The 8,750-nt window shown below is 39.5% G+C and overlaps 1 pseudogene; it reads right to left on the bottom strand.

Annotated features, from left to right (window-relative positions):
* Positions 438-1,529, bottom strand: Gm18945 (predicted gene, 18945; annotated as a pseudogene).

The raw sequence follows: 8,750 nt of genomic DNA, 5'->3' as shown, positions 1-8,750 counted from the left end.
TGTATACTGTCTGGTATCTTCATTTTTTTTTTTGACAAAAAAATGTGCTTATTTAAAAATAACTTAATTTTCAGGGCAGTGGTGGTGCCTTTAATCCCAGCAGTCAGGAGGCAGACACAGGTGAGTTCAAGGCCAGCCTGGGCTACTGAGGGAGTTCTAGGACATCCAGGACTCCACAGTGAAACCATGTCTGAAAAACAAAAACAAACAACACCCCTGCCCCCAAACTCTTATTTTTCTAAATATAGTAACAGTGACATGTTGAGGTAACAGTTTTTGCTATTCTGGGACTGAAATGAAGCAAGGAAACCTCCCTGATATCCTGTGCTTTCAAGGGTTAGAGGATCAAATAATTAACTAAACTCTTTTCTAAGTTGCTATTGATCATAATTACAGTGCTGTAAGAATTTACCTGCAGCAGTAAGCTGGGTTCCCTGGAATCACAGGTGCTACTTGCCTGTGCCCATCACGCCACAGCTTGGGCCCAGCTGCTTGCAGGATTCTGCTGGAAGCTGTCTACTTGAGTGGCTCACCGTGTCTGACAAGTCTGGAAGCAAACAGCTCAGTTGTGAATCGCTTCCCCTTAACTGAAAAGCTAAGCCTTGCGCATCTGATACAACACGTCATGTTATCAAGTCAGGAGATCTGCCAAGCATGAATCAAGCCACAGTAATCCTCATATGACGGGTTAGTTTCTCTCCTAGAAGGGATAAAAAGGACTCCAGAGCAGCTCATATCTGACAAATATGGAACACAAGCAGTAGTTTGCACTATTTGGCATTGTGATGATTCAGGCTGTCCCACAGGACACACAGGAACCGGTATGAATGTGGTTAAGGCTCCATATAGCAAAAGTCTCTGCCTTTTAAGCATGACCCAAGATTCTGAATTCTTGTTCATATTTTTGTTCCACTACCCATCCTCATAGAGATGTTCTAGATAAAGTGATCCAGTCTTATGCAGCCAGAGTCAAGAACATGGTTATATTTTTAAGACTTCTTGACATGCCCCTTTTTTCCTGGACAAAATAAAATTCGTCCTATTTTAAATTTTTAAGTAGTTCTGAGTTGTCCTGATTGGTACATTGCCCAAATCTTGACGTTGACACAGGTCCAACTACTTCTTCAGAAATAACTGGTAATGCCAAACTAATCTCCCGTTAATATTAACTCTGGTGTTTTATGAATGTGTCATCAAATTCTTCACAAAATTCTTGTCTGCCGTTATTATAAAGTCATGGTACAAGGAGTTCCTATAAAATGCCAGCAGGGTTTTATTCAGCAGATGTGACCAACAAAGAATGATCATTGTAAATTCCCTCTAGCAGGAAATACTTAGAGAACAAAGGCAAGTAACTACTGTTTGTTCTCTCAATTAGAAGATCTGTTCCAACAGCCACCTGTCCGTATAATAACTGATACCATAAGCTGTTCATTCTGTATCTACAGTCTCCTGTTGCAATGGTCATCAGCTGAGGGGCACTAGCATCAGTACCACCGATCTTAAACCCTTCTCTGGAAACTAGTGATGTTGCTGCTGCTCTCTGCCACTGTTACAGAACCAGGTCTACCTCCCATCCCCAAGCAAAAAATGTCAGTGCACAGTCTTGTTGCATTCCAATTCAGACTTTCTCTTCTCAGTGAGTGCTGAACAAGTATTGCGTAGAAGGAATAAGGGATAATAAGGGATAAAAGCAGGGCTTGATGGCCATATAAAATTTCAGAACTATTTAATTTTTACTAAATTCCACTCACTTTTGTAAACATTTTATTTTATTTTTTTCTCTTTATAATTTTTATTAGATATTTTCTTTATTTACATTTCAAATGCTATCCTGAAAGTTCCCTATACCCTCCCCCTGCCCTGCTCCCCTACTCACCCACTCCCACTTCTTGGCTCTGGCGTTCCCCTGTACTGGGGCATATAAAGTTTGCAATACCAGGGGCCTCTCTTCCCAATGATGGCCAACTAGGTCATCTTCTGCTACATATGCAGCTAGAGACATGAGCTCTGGGGGTACTGGTTAGTTCATATTGTTGTTCCACCTATAGGGTTGCAGACTCCTTCAGCTCCTTGGGTGCTTTCTCTAGCTTCTCCACTGGGGGCCCTGTGTTCCATCCTATAGATGATCGTGACCATCCACTTCTGTATTTGCCAGGCACTGGCATAGCCTCACACGAGACAGCTATATCAGGGTCCCTTCAGCAAAATCTTGCTGGCATATGCAATAGTGTCTGCGTTTGGTGACTGATTATGGGATGGACCCCTGGGTGGGGTAGTCTCTGGATGGTCCATCCTTTTGTCTTAGCTCCAAACTTTGTCTCTGTAACTCCTTTCATGGGTATTTTGTTCCCTATTCTAAGGAGGAATGAAGTATCCACACATTGGTCTTCCTTCTTGATTTTCTTGTGTTTTGCAAATTGTATCTTGGATATTCTAAGTTTCTGGGCTAATATCCACGTATTAGTGAGTGAATATCCAATAACTTCTTTTATGATTGGGTTACCACACTAAGGATGATATCCCCCAGATACATCCATTTGCCCAAGAATTTCATAAAGTCATTGTTTTTAATAGCTGAGTAGTACTCCATTGTGTAAATGTACCACATTTTCTGTATCCATTCCTCTGTTGAGGGACATCTGGGTTCTTTCCAGCTTCTGGCTATTATAAATAAGGCTGCTATGAACATAGTGGAGCATGTGTTCTTATTACCAGTTGGAACATCTTCTGGGTATACATGCACCAACACAATCTTTGTATGGACCATAAACAGGTGTTATCAATATGTCTTTTAATCAATTATTTTTGGAGGCAGGGTTCTCGACAGTTCTGGAACTCACTTTGTAGACGAGGCTGCCTCTTCCTCCCGAGAGCTGGGATTCAAGACATGTGCTACATTCTTCTCCAGATAAATGGAGTGGGGTGTTTAAAGATGAATTTGTTTCTTTGGGGTCACAGAAATTGTATGTGGTGAAGCTAAAATGTGGTACTGAAGGCAATGGGCTTATGGAGTAAGATTCCAGAGCTCATGTATAAAACCACCACACTAAGCACAAAATGTTGAAGGAGGAGAAGGAAAAGGAAAAGGAGGAGGTGGTGGTGGTGGTGGTGGTGGAGGAGGAGGAGGAGGAGGAGGAGGAGGAGGAGGAGGAGGAGGAGGAGGAGGAGGAACAGGAACAGGAACAGGAACAGGAAAAAGAGAAGAGAAGAAAGAAAGAAAAATGAGATTCAAACAGTACTCAGCAGATGGCCATTGGATGCCATGAAACAATTGCTTGCATTGACCCAGAACAAGTCTCTAACTGATTAACACATGTATCTCACTAATTTTCCATTAGAAACTCCCAAACTTCAGTATTTATAGTTTTATTTTCTAATTTGCTGCTCTTTTTCCATGAGAAAGCAGCCTCAGTTTTCCAAATAGATTTTTTTCTTAATGAATACAAGAATCAAAGCCACCCATGAGGATTCATATTGCAATATCTTCCCACTGTAATTCTATGAACCAATATTATCATGATTTGTTCAATGCAGACCAAGCAAGCATTGTTTCCATTGAGTATATTTCACCATGTTAGAAGCATCACTGTCTACAATGCCCTTCGCTGTCAGTTTACATATTACATTCCATTTGTCTTTCATAGTCTTAGAAGATGCACTCTGTTAAAATCTTCACTCAATACAATATTGAATTGTTTATATATTCTATTAGTCCTGTACTTGCCTGGGATTTCCTTTGCTTTTAATATACTATTTTAAAACTATTTTCTCAAGCAAGTAATACCACTGAAAGTAGCTGAGTGGTTTTAGTATTTTAAAATCAGTGTTTGAAATGCTTTAGACATATCATAAATGCTTTTGAACCTTTGTTTGCTATGCAGTCCAGGTGACCCTTAAACTTTTGATCCTTCTCTTCCTTCTTCTGAATTCTGGAATCACAAGTGATCACTACCATGTCTGATCTATGTCTGTGAAGTTAGACTTAAATGTGCCTATCAGTATGATGGCAGTACATTGTTCTTTTTCGTTACCTTTAAAGTTTCATTTTTAGCTGGGGTATAAATTAATGAATTAGTTCTTATATTTTGAATATTATTAGCATATTTTCTCCAAAGTGTGTGTGCTTGTGTGTGTGTGTGTGTGTGTGCACATGCATATGTGTGTACGTTTTCAGACAGTATTATGTAGCTCAAGCTAGGCTCAGAGTGTCTATGTAGCCGAAAATGACCTTGGACTCCTGATCCTCCTGCCTTCATCTAGGATCACAGGTGTATCAGCAGTCCCAGTTCCCAAAGTATATTCTTTAGGTATACTTTATTACTTTTCAACATTTTGGTGACATTCTTGGAATATTTGCCACTAATGAAATTTTTATCTCTTTATTACATTTACAAGGAAAACTACAAATTAAAATCTAATGCATGGTATCAAATTTCAGGTATTACCCATTTTTAAAAATTGCATCAGGAATATGGAAAACAGCATCCGATTCTGTCAAAGCAATTCCACTACACACTCTTATTACCCTCAGAGGAAGAAATTGTTTTTGTTTTTTTTTTCCAAACAATCATTTATGGATACAATGATGTAAAAAAAATGCATCTCTTATTTCCATCAAGATAGCTGGTCAAGATAACTAGAAGCATTATTAGCAACAGACATTAGGTAGGATGAGTGAAATATTTTAAAACCTGTGGCTAAATTTTCAACAAAGAAAGGATACATTGTAAGAACTGAAGTAAAATAGAAACTGGAAAACACAGATCAGGCTTGTGAGTGGAACCTGCGACTGTAGCATGATGTATTTTTTCTGTCGGTAATGTCAGAACTCAAACGTTTCCTGGAGGAGACAGGGGAGGTGTGATGAATTTCACGTGGCAGAAAATCATAACTGAGAGACCTACACAGAGCAGGGATGTTCAAGTGCCAACACCTCTGATGGGCATTTTACTTTTGAAAATTACCCAATGTCAAAAGAAGTTATTGAGGACTTTTGTGTTTGCCAAGGCTCTATGTAGAAAAATACATCCCCATGAGACTCTAGTGCTATGAGGGTAAATCGAACTAACTAGTGGTGACCTTTAGCCCACATGGAGAAGGTAACACAAGGCTGATCATGAAAATGATGGCACAAGTGTTCTCCAAAAATAAATGTCAAGGGAAAGACTCACCAAACTGCCCTGTCAATTACAAAACAGGAAGACAATAAATAAATAAATAAATAACCTCCCCTGAATGAAATTAAACACAAATGATAAGATTAGTGACTCTGCAACATGAAAGGAATGTAAAAGCAACATACATCAGTTGTCTTAATTAGAGTTTCCAATTGCTGTGAAGAGACTCTTATAAAGGTCCTCAGTCAATTGAGGCTGGCTTACAGTTTCAGAGCTTCAGTCCATTATCATCAAGGTGAGAGCAAGGCAGCATCCTTGCAAGCATGGGACAGGAGGAGCCAAATGTTCTACATCTTGCTCCAAAGTCAGACAAGAGAAGATTGACTTCCAAATGGCTAGGAGGAGAGTCTCAAAGCCCACCCCACAGTGATGCCCTTCCTTCAACGAAGCCATACCTCCTGATAGTGCCACTCCCTGGGCCAGGTATATTCAAACCACCACATCAGAATAAACACTTTTTGACAGCACAGAATGCAGACATATCACACTGAAGGTAACTAATTACCCAGAGGCTATGGAGCAGACAAGGTTGGACTATCCAGCCAAGGAGAATAGGATCGAAGGTGATGAGAGGAGAGCACGATCTTCATGGGAGAAGTAGTTTGAAAGATAAGAACTTATTAAAACTTTGATACTGTGAATGTGAGAAGTACGGCTGAATAGACACACGGAGTCCATTTCAGCATGATGGAACAGGCTACAGTAAGCATCATGGCTGCTTTCTAGCATTTAAGACATCACTATGTCAATAAGTAGCCCATGTGACTCAGTTCAAGATGGGGCCTAACTGTACCCCATTGGGATCCTCAAGCCTTGAGAATCCTCTGCTCTCCTAGGTGCCCTTCCTCTGTTTCTCTTACCTCTGATTTCTGGAATTCACAGGGGAGAGTTTAAGAATGGACCAGGGTAGGGTGGGGAAAGGCCAGTGAGGGGCTCATGAATGTTGTGGTTCATGTTGGCATAAGATATATACAAGAAAGTAAGATCAAGCCATTCCACCATGAATAGGTGAAGGCATTACTAGTTGTTGAAGAGCTACCGGAAGGTGGCTGATGCTGGGACAGGGAGAGCCAATTTTCTTCAGGGACATGGCCACTGATAAGTTACTCATGCTCCAGTGGTCGGCTCTACACCCAGGTCCATATGGGCAACACTGATTAAACCTAATAGAATATATTTATATTCTATATCTATAATACTATTGATTATACACTATAAAAATACACTGTATATTTTATATACTCAACTTTATATATTATATACAAAATACATAATATATAAATATAATATATTGTAGTTTATATATAATATACTCTATATATCTATGTATACACACACACATACACACATATGAAATAGACATGAATCAAGAAGAGAATTTGGAGTGGGAAAAGTGAGGAGTGGATATAATCAACATGCAGCCCGCACAGTACTTGGGTATGAAATCCTCAACAAATAAAGTAAATAACAATTTGGTAATTAAATAACTTTAATGTTGCAACACAGCTCCAAAATATTCTATAGTAGAACTATTTTTACTATAGTAATATCAACATAAGCATTTAAAACCTTAATGAATTATCAGTGCTAGACTTATTTGTTTTGTTTCTAAATTAATAACTTCTTTGAATTGATTTTAAAAACATGTTTTCATGCACAGTGTCACAAACTTATAGTCTTAATATTTGTGAGCTTGAGGCAAGAGGATTGCTTCAAGTTTAGGTCAGGCCGGACTACAGAGTAGGACCTTATCTCAAATAAATAAATAAAACCAGACAGAAAATACACCATTGGTCCCTGCTTCCTTAAAGGTAGTACCCGAGTATCAGAAGTTTTGCATTCCTTCTGATTAGCATAAGGTGGGGGAGGGAGGTCAGTATGCATAGTGGGTTCTTAATGCTCCACAAGCTGCCTCTTCAGTTTGTTCAGGTTTAGGTGCGGATCTGCAGCCTCTGATGATCTTTGCCTGCGCTCCCTCCACAGCCAACTCCAAGTTTCAGCCAGTTTAATATCCACACTTCAAAATTCCTGACCATTTGGCCTTTGACTGTTTCAAACCACTATGAGCCAGCTTTGGCACATCACGGTTCTTAGCTCATTTCAGGACGGTGGGATGGTACAACCTCAGGGACTTCCTTCGGTTGTACCATCTGCAGGCTGTAGATACCATCAGTGTCTAGCAATGGGATCACTGTTGTCCTAGGTATTGATGGTAACGGAGGCTGTCTTTTATCTTTATACATATTTTACCAGGAAGTAGGAAAAGAAACACTGCTAGTTATTTGACAAGAACCCCCAAACTTATTTGACATGTGTAATACGACCTAGTCGTAGGTTTTAGGTGACATGAAGACAGCAGTGGGGAAAGGTAAATGGCTAAAGCTAATCCTTTTTCTTCACGTTCAACTTCTCTTCCCTGATTGGGATTACAAAACATTTCATTTCTTTCCTTTATGTAAAATTAACCACATGACAACATCTGTGCCTAAAAAGTTAACTTGGTAAGCATGCATATTATAGGGGAAAATATCTTTACTTAAGCATAGAAAAAATAACACAGACTGTGGTGCAGATACATAAACAAGCTGCCTACGTTTCCACAACGGGATCAGTGACCCACCCACAGCAGTGAATGAAACAAGTACTTGTGTTTTGTGACAGTTATCTGATGCACCTATAAATTATAATAATAATAAATGAATTTGGCTTACCACAATTATATATCATATATATGTAATCATTATATCAGGAATTAATATATATATATATAATCATTACCACAAGTTATATATCAGGGAGAATAAATAATTCCAAGTCATCCATATTAATAATATTGATAAATGGTAAAAATCTTACATTCAGAAAAAAACAAGACAAAAACAGAAAAAATACTTTTTTGGTTTTTCATGATCTGGAACTCACTCTGTAGACTAGGCCAGCCTTGAACTCACAGGGATCCATCTACTTCTGCCTCCTAAGGGCTGGGATTAAAGGCATACACTACCATCCTCAGCAGAAAAAAGTATCTTTTAGTAGAATCTTTGAAACGTTTACGTATGCTGGCCAGTGCATGCTTTTAATCTTAGCTCCAGGGAGGCAGAGGCAGGCAGATTTCTGAGTTCAAGGCCAGCCTGGAGTACAGAGTGAATTTTAGGATAGCCAGGCCTACAGAGAAATCCTGTCTTAAAAAAATTAAAAGTATAAACAAACAACAAATAAAGCCTCTTCAGTAAATAAGTGTGCATACAGGTGTGTAAATGTGTCATCTGGCGTCCATGACAATAGTAAACACCAATCTCATAAGGTTGTCATCGTCACCTCAGCAGGTGAGAGAAGGATGATGCCACAGACCACTGGGAGCATAACTGGGGGCTAGTGAGATGCCTGAGCATGCAAGTGCCTCTGCCCAGCTTGAAGCTATGAGTTCAATTCCCAGAACCCACGAGGTGGGGAGAGAACTGTCTCAAAGAAGTTGTCCTCTGACCTCCACACACACCATTCCACACGGACACATGAATGCCCACTTACGCGAGTACACACGGTAGATAAAATGATAGCACACTCAGCATT

This window comes from Mus musculus, chromosome 13 (genome assembly GCF_000001635.26).
Source record: "Mus musculus strain C57BL/6J chromosome 13, GRCm38.p6 C57BL/6J".
Taxonomy (NCBI): Eukaryota; Metazoa; Chordata; class Mammalia; order Rodentia; family Muridae; genus Mus; species Mus musculus.
Note: the sequence above shows the minus strand (reverse complement) of the source record. Positions and strands in the feature narration are given on the sequence as shown.